Below are 15,759 nucleotides of genomic sequence, written 5' to 3' on the forward strand. Positions count from 1 at the left end.
GAGGGGGAGGCATCGGCTTGACTGAATTTAGCCAGAGCACCGTGGCGGCCATGGTGGCAATGGAGGGCAAGAAGGAGTCCAGGAGCTTGCATGAGTGGCTAGGTGAGATCCTGGGAGTGAGGTGGAGGTACTGGAGTGCTCAGAGGGCTCGGGGACGGGTTATTTATAACCGAGCGGGGGAGGCTGAGACACACGGACACGGCGACGCGTGTGACGGTGAGCTGGCATGTCGAGGCCACTCGTAGAGCAGGGAGCAGTGTCCAGAGGGCTCACGGAGGTGCAGGAGAGCAGGCTCAAGGGGTAGAAGAGGTCGAGGAGCACGGAGAGGAAGCAGACAGAGGAGAAAACGATGGCCGGCTAGAGCGCGTTCGTGGGCGCACAGTGACGAGCGCCAGTGAGGAGACTTCTGGAGGGGGAGATGGCTCTAGGAGGACGATGACGGCGCGGGGAACACGCTAGACATTGTCAGCAATGAGGGACGAGTGTACAGACAGGGAGGAGGAGACAGAGGCGCCAGAGCACGCATTTGGTTGGCATGGCTCGTGGTCACTGCCTAAGCTGGCACACGCGGTTGCGCCCTGGTCAGCCGACCATGTCCAGCCGACCATGTCCAGTAGATAGGTCTTGCAGTGTTTCAGTTGAACAACAAAGTGTTTGTATCTTGCTGTGACTCACATTATTGTCCATCACGGCTGAGCTTTGACAGGGGTTGATCACCCACTAAGGTGATTAGGATGGCAAGGTTTCAGCTCAATAAGAGGAGTTTAGATAGCACTTGCTATAGAAATTGCCTTGCTGGCCAGATTTGAAAATTAGGAAGAAGCACTCACTAGGAGTGTTGTCGGAGCAATGGCCCACGGGTAGGCTAATCCGAGCCCCAGAACCTTTCAAAACATCAGGGCAGACTGCGCCCCTCAAGACTCTGCGATAAGGAGCCGCCTTCTGGGAGTCGGCGGCAAGGCCGCCGACTATCCCTCACGGCCGAGTCCCAAGGATGACTTCGAGATAAGCCAACTCCTATTGGCTGCTTCCAGAGAAGCCGGCTACGGGGAGTCGGCCCGCGACTCCAACCACCCCTGCCTTCGCCACAACGGGCGGGCCGGGGTACGGTCACTGCGTGGCCGTCCCTGCCCCGCTTACGAAGGGCTGGCATGCCTATAGTGTGCAGTATCCCTGGAGATCTCCATCGTGGCGTGGCACTGTTGCCATGCCCGCCCTGACCTCAGCCCCCATGGACGGTGCACTGTGCCCACGACGCCTTACCTGTACGGCCCGGAGACGGCGGGACACGCCCGTCAGCGGGGGTACAGAAGACGGCGAGAGCGCCACGAAGACGGACCCGTGGGAGTCGGCCCCCTGGAGTCGGCCGGCCCCTCCCACAGGCCCCGCACGCCATTAACTAGACAAGACGGGGAATGGCGACAGTGATTGACCGCCAGGCGGCGGCACTGTTGCCACGACCCCATGACCAAGCCAGCGTCATTAGAAGCACGGCTACAGTACCAGGCCTGTCGGCGGGGCCCCCCAGTCGGTGGGCCCCAACAGTCGGCAGAGAAGACGACAGCCTAAGAGACAGACGGCTGGGACCCGCACCCAACCGGTTTACCATTGTATCCCTGGGGGACGGGCTAATATAAGCCCCCCGGGGCACCCATGCAAGGGGGAGAGTTTCTTGAGCATTAGACCCGATCATATAGGAAGGAGGGAGCTAGCCTTGCCTTCTCCTACCTACAGAAAACAGCTCTAGGAGCAACCTTGTATCCACTTTACCATAGTGATCATGCGGAGACCCCGCAGAGCAGCAGTAGGGGTGTTATCTCCTCGGAGAGCCCTGAAGCTGGGTAAGATCCGCCGGCGTGCATGTCTTCGCCTCATTCCGTTTCCAGGCACCGGCGACGTTCTACTCGCTACCACCATGATAAGCCATCCCTTGGCATATGTCGCACCCAACCCCCGACATTTGGCGCCCACCACGGGGCGAGGTGCACCGTCGTCCGGAGACCTGCTCTGGACGGGAACCCTTTTCCTCCCTGGCGAGCGCAGCCAGCCCGGCACGCCAAACAGAGTCTGCACCGACGCGCTGCACGGCGCTGAGATCGCCAGCGTGGCCAGTTGCCTCGCCGAACTTGTCGGCGAGGCGCCCCTCTCCGACGAGCCTGCATCCGATGCAGGCATGGGCGGCCCCGAGAGCCTCCTCGCGGGTCTCCTCGACCAACTCTACATCGCCGGCGAGCCTGTCGTGGACCTGAAGTCCATAGGCTCCACCGACCCAATGCTGGTGACTCCGACACCGCGTCGCTCGACGCATTCCCCACCAACGTGGTAGTCTACGATGAGCCGCTCCCTCGCGCGGAGAGTGGCGGAAGCACCGTCACGGAGGTTCTCATCCTCGATCATGGCGAGCGTTCCGGTGAAGGAGCTCATGATCCACTTGACGCGACTCTGCAAGACCTGACCGCGCCCATTACGGGAGACGCGGACGCCGAGACAGTGGAGGCGTGCCGCCTCCAGCTCGTCGAAGGCGCGAAGAAGCTGGCGAGCATGAGTCACTTGTCAGAAGCCTACCAACGTGAGATGGATCGCGCTGTGGGCGGCTCGCCGGCCCCAACTGGGCCTAGCCGCCTAGGCGCGGTCCGGCAGCGCGGCGTGGCCATCGCCAACCTGTTCGGGGCTAATCGCCCCGTATACGCCACGCCTGCGGAGAACATCCGCGCCTCCCAGGCAGCGGCAGACGAGCTAGATAGCTTCGAGGGCAAAGAACGCCGATTGATGACGGGGCGAGTCCAGCAGCTCCTCGACGCGGCTGCCGGACAGAACGAAGCCGGCTGCCGCACAGAGGCGCTGCAACGACAAAACGACGACCTACCTCCCCGCCGAGATCAAGGCACAACATCTCAGACACCAACCAGCGGTGTCCGCGGAAGGAAAGACAAGGATCCGACTGTCAGCCACAGTCGGAGTCACATCACCATCGAGCGCGACCAAGACGGCCGCCCCAAAGCAGTGGAACGGCGGAACGACTATCTGCCCCCTCCGCCTCGCAAAGAAAGGCGAGTCTCCCCGCCACCCGTTGAGCATCCGACTCTCGGCGACTGCCTTGGTCGCCGGGAGGGAGTCGGAGAAAACGACGCCCGCCACCGGATCGACCGACTCCACGGATCCCTGGCACTGGAAGAAGAGGACGAGTTGGGTCCGCCCTGTTTCGGACCTTGCATCCGAGACGAGCCCTTTCCCAAGGGGTTCACGCTCCCTCGAGACACGCCCAAGTACACCGGCTCCATGAAGCCGGAAGACTGGCTGATTGACTACTCCACGGCCGTCAACATACCGAACGGCAACAAGCGTGTTTCCGTGAAGTATGTTCCACTCATGCTCCAGGGCACGGCCCGGACATGGTTGAACAGACTGAAGCCCACAACATCAACAGCTGGGTCGACTTCACCGAAGCCTTCGTCCGCAACTTCACGAGCACATACAAGCGGCCTCCCAAGCCTCGTCAACTCGACTCGCGACTACCTCACGCGCTGGGATGAGCTTCAGAACTCCTGCGAGGGTGTGCACGAGGTGCAGGCCATCGAGTATTTCACCGCCGGGTGTAGAGAGGGCACCCTCCTCAAGCACAAGCTCCTCTGCGACGAGCCAGAAACCCTCGACGAGCTGCTGATCATAGCGGACAAATACGCCACGGCCGACTCTTCCATGAAGGCGGAAATTCAAGTTAGCGCGACTGGCAAAGTCGCCCCTCAGGCTCCCAGAACTCCGGCTGGGGACGCTAGTCGGCGACAACAGCAGAGCGATCACAAGCGCAAAGCCCCACCGCCGGCTTCCAGCAGCCGGCAGGTTGCGGCAGTCGAAGACCAACAGCCAGAGGAACAGCCCCCGACCAAGCGACAGAAAGGCGCCAAGTCCAACAAGTTGTCGGCCTTCTCTTACGAACAGACTCTAGATGGCCCCTGCAAGTTCCATAGCGGTGCAAAGCCGTCGAATCACACCACCTGGAAAATGCCATTGGCTCACGAGAATCGCCAAGGGCCGCTGCCTCCCCCACCGCCCCAGCAGCCGGCAGCTAGGCCAGTTGGCGCAATACAAGACGAGTACCCATAAGAGCACGGAGCCTACATGGTGTTCACTAGTGTGGCTGACGATCGATGCAGCAGGCGGCTGCAGCAGCAAGAGGTGAATGCAGTAGCATCAAGTACTCCGGAGTTCATGCACTGGTCCGAGAAGCCTATCAGTTGGAGCAGAGCTGATCACCCAGAGGTGATGCCGAGTCCAGGCTCCTACGCCCTGGTCTTAGGTGCCACCTTTGCCACAGATAGGTGGGTCGCTCGCTTCTCGCGAGTGCTGATAGACGGAGGTAGCAACATCAACATCATGTACAAGGATACGATGGAGAAGTTAGGAATCAAGCAAAGATAGCTTCAGAGCAGCCGGACTGTGTTTCACGGCATTGTTCCTGGCCTTTCCTGCTCACCAATCGGCAAGATCCTGATAGATGTCCTGTTTGGGGACAAAGATCACTTCCACCGAGAGCCAGTTTGGTTTGAAGTGGTGGACCTCGAAAGCCCGTACCATGCGTTGCTTGGCCGACCTGCTTTGGCCAAGTTCATGGTGGTCCCCCACTACGCCTACCTCAAGATGAAGATGCCAAGTTCCAAGGGGATTCTGACCATAGCCGGCGACTACAAAAAGTCGTCCGCTTGCGCGGCCGAAAGCAGTCGGCTTGGCGAGTCTTTGGTGATCGTGGCCGAGAAGCGGCTTTTTGACCGGGTTGTGGCGATGGCCGGCAAGCAGCCCGAGATGTCGCCCGATCCCAAGGAGTCCGAAGCTGAAGGTTCGTTCAAGCCGGCCAAAGAAACGAAGAAGATACCCTTGGACCCAAAGCACCCAAAGAGGTACGCTGTCGTAGGTGCAAACCTAGACAACAAATAGGAAGGCGAGCTCGTCAATTTCCTCCGTGAGAATCGAGACATCTTCGCATGGTCCCCTAAAGACATGCCAGGTGTACCGACGGAATTCGCCGAGCACAAGTTACATGTCCAATCTGATGTAAAGCCCGTCAGGCAGCCCTTGCGCCGCCTATCAGAAGAGAAGAGAAGAGTTGTTGGAGAAGAGATAGTCCGGCTCCTGGCGGCCGGCTTAATTATGGAAGTATTTTTCCCAGAGTGGTTAGCAGCAAACCCAGTCCTGGTGCTGAAAAAGAACAAGCAATGGCGGATGTGTATTGACTACACAAGCCTCAACAAAGCATGCCCCAAGGACCCATTCGCTCTGCCGAGAATTGATCAGGTGATAGACTCCACAGCCGGATGCGAGCTGTTGAGCTTCTTAGATGCATATTCAGGATATCACCAGATCAAGCTGAACCCGGCTGACAGACTGAAAACCGCCTTCATCACGCCGTTTGGAGCCTTCTGCTACGTGACCATGACGTTCGGCTTGAGGAATGCCGGCGCCACCTTTCAGTGTTGCATGCAGAAGTGCCTCCTCAAGGAACTTGGCAGGAACGCCCACGTCTACGTGGATGACGTAGTGGTGAAGACGAAGAAGCGTGGAACACTGCTGGAAGACCTCAAGGAAACCTTTGAGAACCTACACCGATTCCAGATCAAGCTCAACCTTGAGAAGTGCGTCTTCGGAGTACCAGCCGGCCAACTCCTTGGCTTCCTGGTCTCTAAACGCGGCATAGAGTGCAACCCCGTGAAAATCAAGGCCATCGAGAGGATTGAGGTACCCAGCTGACTGCTAGATGTGCAAAAGTTCACCGGCTGCTTGGCGTCCATCAGCTGATTCATCAGTCGGCTGGGCGAGAAGGCTCTCCCTTTATACCAGCTCATGAAGAAGACGACCTTTTTCGAGTGGAACCCCAAGGCGGACGAAGCTTTTCTCCAGTTAAAGAAGATGTTGACTACTCCCCCCCCGTGCTGGCGGCTCCAACTCCTAAAGAGCCCATGCTCCTATTCATTGCCGCCACCAGCCGGGTAGTCAGCACAGTTATTGTAGTTGAGCGCAAGGAGGAAGGTAAGGTGCTACCTGTCCAGAGACTGGTATATTACCTGAGCGAAGTACTGTTGGCCTCCAAACAGAACTACCCCCACTACCAGAAGATGTGCTACGGCATGCACTTTGCTACCAAGAAGCTGAAGCCTTACTTTCAGGAGCATCCAATCACTGTGGTTTGCACAGCCCCACTAGCCGAGATCATCAGAAGCCGAGATGCTTCTGGCCGAGTGGCCAAATGGGCCATTGAGTTGGATCCCTACACCATCTACTACCAGCCCCGCACCGCCATCAAGTCGCAAGCACTGGCCGACTTCCTCGTCAACTGGGACAAGACCCAGTACCTGCCTCCAGCGCCCGACTCCACCCATCGGCGGATGCACTTCGACGGCTCCAAGATGCGCACCGGCTTGGGAGCCAGCGTTGTCCTCACTTCCCCCAAGGGCGACAAGCTCAGATATGCGCTGGAGATCCATTTCGCCGCCTCCAACAACGTCGCTGAATTCGAGGCGCTCATTCACGGGCTTCGGCTTGCCAAAGAGCTTGGCATTCGTCGGATCCTTTGTTATGGCGACTCCGACTTGGTGGTCCAGCAGTCATCTGGCGATTGGGACGCCAAGGATGCAAACATGGCGAGCTACCGCTTCCTTGTACAGCAACTCAGCGGATATTTTGAGGGGTGCGAGTTCCTTCACGTGCCAAGAAATGACAACAACCAAGCAGACGCCCTGGCACGAATCGGCTCCACCCGCCAAGCAATACCATCTGGCTTCGCCCTTCGACGCCTCCTCAAGCCGTCTGTCAAGCCTTCACCAGAATCAGACTCCATCTTTGTGCCGGCTCCACCCGAAGAAGCCGGATCCGACTCCAAGAACGCCGCAGTCAAAGCCGGCCCGGGGACTTCAGAACCCGGCCCCGGGACTGTGGTGAACAAACCGAAGACTCCAGAACTCGGCCCGGGGACTGCACCAGTCGGCCTGGGAGTTCATCAATCCAGCAAGCGGCCGCGGACCCCAGCCCACCGCCTCCCAGCCCAGTCGCCCTCGTCCAAGTCGCAGTACTGGCAGTTGAAGAAATAGCAGCACCCTCATGGGCCCAGCCCATCCTCAAGTTCCTAGTGAGCAAAGAACTGCCAATTGACGAAATCTTGGCCCGGCAAGTACAACGCCGAGTGGCAGCCTACACCATAGTCAACAGAGAGTTGGTCAGGCGCAGCGTCACTGGTGTCTACCAGCGTTGCGTCGAGCCAGGGCAAGGCCAAGCAATTCTCAGAGACATCCATGAAGGCGAGTGCGGCCACCATGCGGCTTCAAGAGCACTCGTCGCCAAAGCCTTCTGGCACGGTTTCTTCGGGCCAACTACCCTAGAAGAGGCCAAAGAATTAGTCCAAAAGTGCAAAGGGTGCCAGATGTTCCGCTCCAAGCCACATCAGCCGGCTTCCGCACTCAAGACTATCCCCATCGCCTGGCCCTTTGCGGTTTGGGGCCTGGACATGGTGGGACCATTCAAAACAGCACGAGGCGGCTTAACTCACTTACTTGTCGCGGTGGACAAGTTCACCAAGTGGATAGAAGTAAAGCCCATCAAGAAGTTGAATGGTCCGACTGCAGTGACTTTCATTGCCGACATCACGACCCGGTACGGCATACCGCACAGCATTATCACCAACAATGGCACAAATTTTGCCAAAGGTGCCTTGGCCCGTTTCTGCGCGACACAGGGTATCCGACTGGACTTAGCGTCCATTGCTCATCCGCAGTCAAACGACCAGGTAGAGCAAGCAAATGGCCTCATCCTGTCTGGCATCAAGCCTCGACTGGTCAAACCACTGGAGTGTTTGGCCGGCTGTTGGCTTGATGAGTTTCCAGCCGTCCTCTGGAGACTGTGCACGACTCCAAACAAGTCAACTGGCTTCACACCTTTCTTCCTCGTCTACGGTGCTGAAGCTGTCATCTCAACGTACATAGAATTCGACTCCCCGCGAGTCACCATGTACACCGAGGAGGAGGCGGAAGAAGCGCGACAAGATGGCGTCGATCTGCTCGAAGAGGGCCGGCTATTGGCACTCAGCCGGTCCAGCATCTACCAGCAGAGCCTGCGCCGATACTACAACAGGAAGGTCAGGCCAAGTTCTTTCCAAGAAGGCGACCTTGTGCTCCGGCTGATCCAGCGAACGATCGGCCAGCACAAGCTGTCGGTGCCTTGGGAAGGCCCCTTCATTATCAGCAAGGTGCTGGGCAACGACTCCTACTACCTGATCGACGCTCAGAAGCCCCGAGCACGCAAGAGGGACGACTCCGGCAAATAGACGGAGCGCCCATGGAATGCAAATCTTCTCCGAAGATTTTATAGTTGATGCAGTATGTATCATGCTACCCTTTGTATTAAAGTACGAAGACTTCGGGCCCCCCGAGACGAGCTCGGGGACTGCCCTTTTTTGTTATCTGTATGATAAGAATTATGCCTTCGAGTATATTACTCTTTGTTATGCCGCTCGGCACCGGGCTCGACTAGTCGGCCCGGGGACTCGCCGCCTTGCGCTATGAAATGCTTCCTGCAGTCGGACAAGTTGTGTGTGGTGCCTAAGCCGTCTCCTGTCAGAAGCCGCAGCTTGTAGAGCGACTATTTGGTGGGCAGGAGTAAGGAAGAATGGGCTCTCACATGAAAATGGCTGAGGACTCAAAGCATAAGCATAGCCTAAGCCGGCTTCTCGCCTCTCTTAGCAAAGCCGACTCTTGAGCGGCCGGCTTGCCGCTTTCTATCCAACTTGTTAAAAGACTCTAAAAAATGGCCAAGTACTTGCCTTCCCAAAATAGCCAAGCATTTGATCCAGAGGCGGTCCGCAGAGCGGCCATCTGACTGGCAAAGCGGCGACTAAGGGAAGACAGCAAAGGAAAAAGCCAAAAGAGCAATGAGCAAGAAAAGATAGAACTCGGATAAATATTTACATAGTCCCTTGGCCGAATCTTCAAGAAAAAGTTCAAAATACACCCCGCGGGTGGAATTGTTCGAATTAACAAGTTCTTCAAAGACTACTAGAACAGATAAAATGAAGGCAAGACGGCAGCCTAGGAAGCGGCAGACGGGTTCGAAGGGTCGGAAGAGACGGCGGTGTCAGGCGCCGGGGCGACCGGCTGGACGGTCTCGGCTTGGTCGTCTCCGGCGGCGGCCGACTCGGTCGGGCACGGCTCGTTGTAGGAGGCGCGGTCGAGCCGAGGCTGGTCGCCCACTCCGCCTTCTGGCGCCTTTCGTCTCACCTCCGTCCTCCGCCTCGCCTTCCTCCTCGGCGCTGGAACCGATCACCTCCGCCGAGTCCTCGTCGTAATCCGGGTTCATCCCGAACCACTCCGACGGCGCCTCCCTGCCGTCTTCAGCCCGATCAGGGACGAAGATGCTGGTGTCAGCATAGTCGGCGATTGCCGCAGCATGAGCGACGAGGGCGTCTTCCACAGCTACCAGCTCCGCCTGGGCCTCTGACCGGAACACAGCCAGTTGGTCCAGGTCCAGCCTTGGATACCACGCCTTGACGAATTCCAAGGCCCGGCGCTCCAGCCCGGGCCGAGGAACCCTTTCAAGCCTCAAGACGACCAGCTGCGACCTCCAGCCAGTCGGCAGTCCAACTGGCAGTGCGCAGAACTGGCATGTCTGGCCACAGGGCGGCAATGGCCTGGGCGCCGGCATGTTGAAGCCGGTGCAGCATCCGATGGGCTGGCTAGAGACGAGCCTCGATGCTGAGAAGCTGCTCGTCGAGGGTCCGGGGGGCATTGGCGGCAATCTCCGCACCATCTGCCCTCCGCGCCTCGCAATCAGCCTTGATGGCTTGAGTGGCCACCAGCGAGTGGCCAGGGAAGAAGTATGCCAAGAAAAAAAGAAGCAAGTCAAAGTCAGGAGTCAGCCCGACCCACAGTCGGCGGCTCAAAGGAAACCAAGAAACTCACCGTCGACGATGTCCTCGATCTCATGGAAGCCGGAGGTCAGCTGTGCCTCCTTGTTTGTCCAGGAGGAGCGCTCGCTTTCGAACTCGGCCAGGAGAGCAGTCTCTCTCTTCTCTGCCTCGTCCTGCGCCTTCTTGAGCAGCTCCCTCTGCTCCGCCAGCTGCGCGGCCAGCAGGTCGCGCTTCGTGGTGAGTTTGCTGCACTCCTCCCCTTGGCACGCAAGGCGGTGTTGGCCTCGCCCAGCTGCTGCTGAAGAGTGGCGTTGGCCTCTGAAGAATAGAAAGGAAAAGACGTTAAGTCGTCAACAAAGAAGGTCACCGGGAAGATCCGGCCCGACCGCTCAGCAGTCGGCCCGAATCTCAGGGACTACAGCTCGCGGGTGCGCCAGTGCGCCCCCGCGAAGAAGAAGGAGGACTCACTCCGACTCTCCGACAAGTCGGCAGTCCGCCTGCCCAGCTCCTCGGCATTGCGGTTGATGGCAGTGACGCGGAGGTCGTGATACTCCTGTGATAAGAATTTCCAGACGGAGATAAGTATTGGAACTCGCCAGAAGGAGTTCCAAGCTGCCTGCTCAGTAGCCGGCCCGAAACTCGGGGACTACACCCAGTGGGTGCGCTGGCGCGGCCCCACAGAGAAGAACAAGGAAAAACAAAGTAAAAAATGAAAGTATACCAGGACGGCTACTCGCGACGCCAGATGCGCCTTGGTGGAGGCCTGGATGGCATCGCCCTCGGCTCGTAGTTTCGCGTGAACATCCAGAAGTGCCTGGTTCAGCGGGCCCGTGCCGCCTCCTCGCACCCACCCAACGGGCGTGGCACTCGTCGCCTCGGCGTCTGGGATGGCCGAGCTGGCGGCTCCGGTCTCCAGGAGGCGTGGCGCCGAAGTCGCCTTCTCAAGGCGGCGACGCGCTGGGGAGGCGACTTGGAGGAGCAGCCTCGCCACGAACTCGTCCTTAGTTGGCGGCACCGGCGGGCCTGCCGGCTGTTTACCCTGCACGCTCCCGGGCGGCGGCGAAGGCGACGGGGGCGGCACGTCCGTGTCCGACATGGAGGCCTCGCCGCTCTCCCTCTCCATGACGGGGTTCTCGCTGCCGGCTTCCCCAGTCTGCCCTGTGAACTCCGGGGGCGGCGACAAGGAGTTCAGTGGAACAACAAGCAGCGCCGATTGGCGGTGCGCGGCCTCCTCTGCTTGCCGCCTTGCCGCAATGGCGGCTTCGGCCTCATCCAGCTTCCTCTCGGCGGAGGCCGCCGCCTTCTCGGCCTCCGCCTTCTCCAGACGGGCGGCCTCGTCCTTGTCGCGCTTCTCCCGCGTGTTCCGCTCCATCGCCTCCCGGAGGTCGACGGCGGGGTCAATCCGCCGAGTAGTGGCGGACGTCTCTGCCGACCCCATGACGGAGGCGACGGTGACCCTCTCGAAGGTAAGACGGGCCCTGAAGCGAGGAAGGCATGTAAAAATTTTTTGGACAAAATTCAGCAGTAGAAAACAAGACAAAGGCGGAGGCACTTATGCGGAGACCAGTGGCGACTTCTTCACTTCCTTACGGAAGCGGTTGGCCTTCACGATCGCCTTTTCTCGCTTGGTCGCGGCGGCCGCCCCCTTGAACTTCTTCGACCGGCCTCCAAGCAAGCTCGGCCCGGCCCGACGCTTCTTCGTGCCGCCTTGACCATCCAAGCCGGCGGAGGAACTCGCGCCCGGCTGGCCGACCCTCGGTTGGCGGCGCGGGACGACTTCCCCCTCGGCATCGTCATCAGGCCAGTCGGCAAAGGTGGCCGAGGGCCTGAAGCCTCCTCCTCCTCCTCCTCCTCCTCCTTCGGCGTCGGCCTCCATCGCTGCCGCCCCCAAGTCAGGGTCGTCAACATCGCTCTCCGCCCGGTCGGAGATGAACTGACGGGCCGGGCCCGTGGTGCCGGCTGAAGGCTGGATGAGGGGGTTCTGACTCGAGAAAAAACCAAAAAGATCAGAAGTCGGATTCCGCTGCAAAAGAAGACAGAAGAAAAAGAGAGACGACTTACAGCAGGCGGGGGGTTGGCGCACGAGTACGACTCCTTGTTGAACCGCCAATCCGCCGTAAGACTGCAGTTCGCGATGTAGTTCACCGTGTCCTCCACCTCCGTGTGGGGCATGTCCTTGGAGAACATCCGACTCGGGTCTCAGTGGCCGGTCATCTGACATATCAGATGAGGTCGGCCTTGGAGCGGGAGGACTCGGCGCGCCACGAAGGCGGCCAACAGGTCAGCCCCAGTCAGACTCTCCGACTGCGTCAGCGCTCGGAGTCGCTCAACTGCGGCGGCTCCAGCGGGAGTCAGCGTCTTGACTCGGTGGGACCAGCTGCGGAGCCTCCCAGCCGGAGCGCTGGCTTCGTAAGGCGGCAGATTGACCTAGTCACCGTCTGGGGCGACATTCTTCATGTAAAAATATGACCGTGGCCACATCTTCAACGACTTGATTAGCGGAATGGTGGGAAATGGGTTGTCGTCCACCGATCTCCGCATCGCGATGAAAGCGCCACACTGGGCCGGCATGCCAGCGACGTGCGTGCCGAGCTTTGACTGAAAGAATTCCCCCCACAGCTCGATGGTGGGTAGAATGCCGAGGAAGCCTTCGCACAGGGTGGCGAAGGCAGCCAGAAGCACCACCGTGTTCGGGGTGAGGTGGTGCGGCTGGAGCCCGTGAAACTCCAAGAAGGAGCGGAAGAAGACGCTCGCCGGCAGCCCCAGGCCGCGCATGAGGTGCGAGCAGAATACGACCCGCTCGCCATCCGCCGGCTCCAGCGACACTTCCCTCTCCGACGCGGCGCGGGCTCGCACTAGGTCCGCGCCGGGGAGGCGACGCGTCCTGCGGAGGAACTCGATATGGTTGTCGTCCACCTCGGAGCCATCCCACACGCTGGAGCGCATGACGGGAGACGCGGCGGCGGAGGAAGAGCTCATCGATGCGAGAGTGGTGTGGTTCAGTGCGGCGGCAGCAAGAGGAAGAAGAAGCAAGAAGAAAGCAAGGGGAGTAGGGGAAATGGGCGCGCGTGCTACGTTGCCCCACTCCTCCCGCCTACTTATAGGCTCGTGGGCTGAGAAGCCGATGGGGCGGGTGTGGGATTAACTGTGCACAGGACCCCACGCCCCCAGGATTTACCACACGGAATAACTGCGTGCAGTTACGACATGGGAATCCCAACCGTCCGCCCGGCCGCAGGGGATCTGTTCGCGTGCCGAGGCGTGGTAGTGGCAGGCCCCGCCTGAAGCCCTGTACCGTCGCGCGCGTGGGTGGGCAGACTGACCCCGCCATGTGGCGCCACGCGATGGACCCGCAACGGGCGTCTGCCTGGAAGCTTATCAGGCAAGCTGCCTGGACCCCGCTGCGACATTCAAACTCTCTAAGAGGCAAGACGGCTTTCTGCGAGTCCGACTCTAGCTAGTCGGCCTGGAGGAAGATGGCGAGCAAGGTCCAGATTCCACCAGAAGGAAGAAACTGTTGAGACTCCTCGATATATCACCCTCGGCGCCTCAACAGCTTTGGGGACTACTGTCGGAGAAATGGGCCACGGGTAGGCTAACCCGAGCCCCAGAACCTTTCAAAACATCGCGGCAGACAGCGCCCCTCAAGACTCTGCAATAAGGAGCCGCCTTCTGGGAGTCGGCGGCAAGGCCGCTGACTATCCCTCACGGCCGAGTCCTAAGGACGACTTCGAGATAAGCCGACTCCTAATTGCGGCTTCCAGAGAAGCCGGCTACGGGGAGTCGGCCCGCGACTCCAACCACCCCCTGCCTTCGCGACAACGGGCGGGGCGGGGTACGATCACTGCGTGGCTGTCCCTGCCCCGCTTACGAAGGGCTGGCATGGCTACAGTGCGCCGTATCACTGGAGATCTCCATCGTGGCGCGCCACTGTTGCCATGCCTGCCCTGACCTCAGCCCCCGTGGGCGGCGCACTGTGCCCACGACGGCTTACCTGTACGGCCCGGAGACGGCGGGATCCGCCCATCAGCTGGGGTACAGAAGACGGCGAGAGCGCCACGAAGATGGACCCGTGGGAGTCGGGCCCCTGGAGTCGGACGGCCCCTCCCACGGGCCCCGCACGCCATTAACCAGACAAGATGGGGAATGTCGACAGTGATCGACCGCCAGGCGGTGACACTGTTGCCACGACCCCATGACCAAGCCAGCATCATTAGAAGCACGGCTATAGTACCAGGCCTATCGGCGGGGCCCACCAGTCGGCGGGCCCCAACAGTCGGCAGAGAAGACGACGGCCTAAGAGACAGACGGCTAGGACCCGCACCCAACCGGTATACCATTGTATCCCTGGGGGGCGGGCCAATATAAGCCCCTCGGGGCACCCATGCAAGGGGGAGAGCTTCTTGAGCATTAGACCCGATCATATAGGAAGGAGGGAGCTAGCCTTGCCTTCTCCTACCTCCAGAAAACAACTCTAGGAGCAACCTTGTATCCACTTTGCCATAGTGATCATGCGGAGACCCCGCAGAGCAGCAGTAGGGGTGTTATCTCCTCAGAGAGCCCTGAAGCTGGGTAAGATCCGCCGGCGTGCATGTCTTTGCCTCATTCCCTTTCCAGGCACCGGCGACGTTCTACTTGCTCCCACCATGATAAGCCATCCCTTGGCATATGTCGCACCCAACCCCCGACAAGTGTCAACTTGAGCTCAACTTGGGCAAGGCAGAGTTATTTGGTCATGTGAAGATGCTGAAAAAGGTTTCATACCAAATGGACAATCCAAAATGGTACTTGCTTCACAGGCATCTCGACTGACTAGAAACTTGCAAAAATTCTAGAGGAACAATGGCTAGATGGAATATGACCAAATTGGGTGGATATAGGTTATATGGATAATAGAAGGGCTAGAAAAATTTGCAGCCATAATGGATCAAGATAAAATACACTTGCTTCACAAACTAAAATTTTGGACAAAATCAAAGAATTGAAGATGAGCTCACATGGAGGTATGACATGAGCTCAACTTTGGTAAAGGGCTATGATATGATGATATGAAGGGCCATGCAAAATTGCAACTCATTTGGATATGCCTAGGTTGTACCTCCTTCACAAAGCTTCTTTCCGGACAGAAACTTTGGAAAATCATTAATAAATAATTACTAGGCAAATGAGGTTGCATTTTGGCATGTGGCAATGATATGGACAGGAAAAGATGCCCAATGAGGTTTGAGGTGAATTGGGCAAAGGAAAATAGCACTTGCTTCACAATGTGCCATTTAGGGCAAAATGGGTAATGAATTATTTGAGGATGATTGGAAATGTGGCAAGTGAAATATTTTGCCACATTTGAGGAACATATGTCCCAACCAATTTATGAGAATTATTTGGGAATTTTAGGAGTGAGGGAAATATAGGTTGCTTCACAACCTAGGGCAAATTGAGTTATTCCTTTATTAGAAAAGGAATATTTCCAATAAAAAGAATATTGGGATTGTGTCTAGGGTGGAAATGGAAAGGTCTAGGGAAGGATTTGGGTATGACAAGCCACTCTGGAAAGAAAGAAGAGGTCATCTTCTTCAGTTTCTAGACCACATAGCCACGAAAAAACGAAACTCAGGCAAAAACCTCAGAAAAACAAAAGGAAAAGAAAAGGGCCAAAAGCAGGCTGTCACATGTTTTATATGCATTATTATGCCATTTTATATCATTTTTTGGGACTAACCTATTAACATAGTGCCCATCTCGAGTTTTTTCCTTGTTTATTTCTTCTACAGAAAATCAATACCAAACGGAGTCCAAATGGAACGAAACTTTTGACTATTTTTCTTGGACCATAAGACCCCTAGCAAGCTTCAGGAGGAGGACAGAAGATCTAC

This window comes from Triticum dicoccoides, chromosome 3B (genome assembly GCF_002162155.2).
Source record: "Triticum dicoccoides isolate Atlit2015 ecotype Zavitan chromosome 3B, WEW_v2.0, whole genome shotgun sequence".
In the NCBI taxonomy this organism is placed as follows: domain Eukaryota; kingdom Viridiplantae; phylum Streptophyta; class Magnoliopsida; order Poales; family Poaceae; genus Triticum; species Triticum dicoccoides.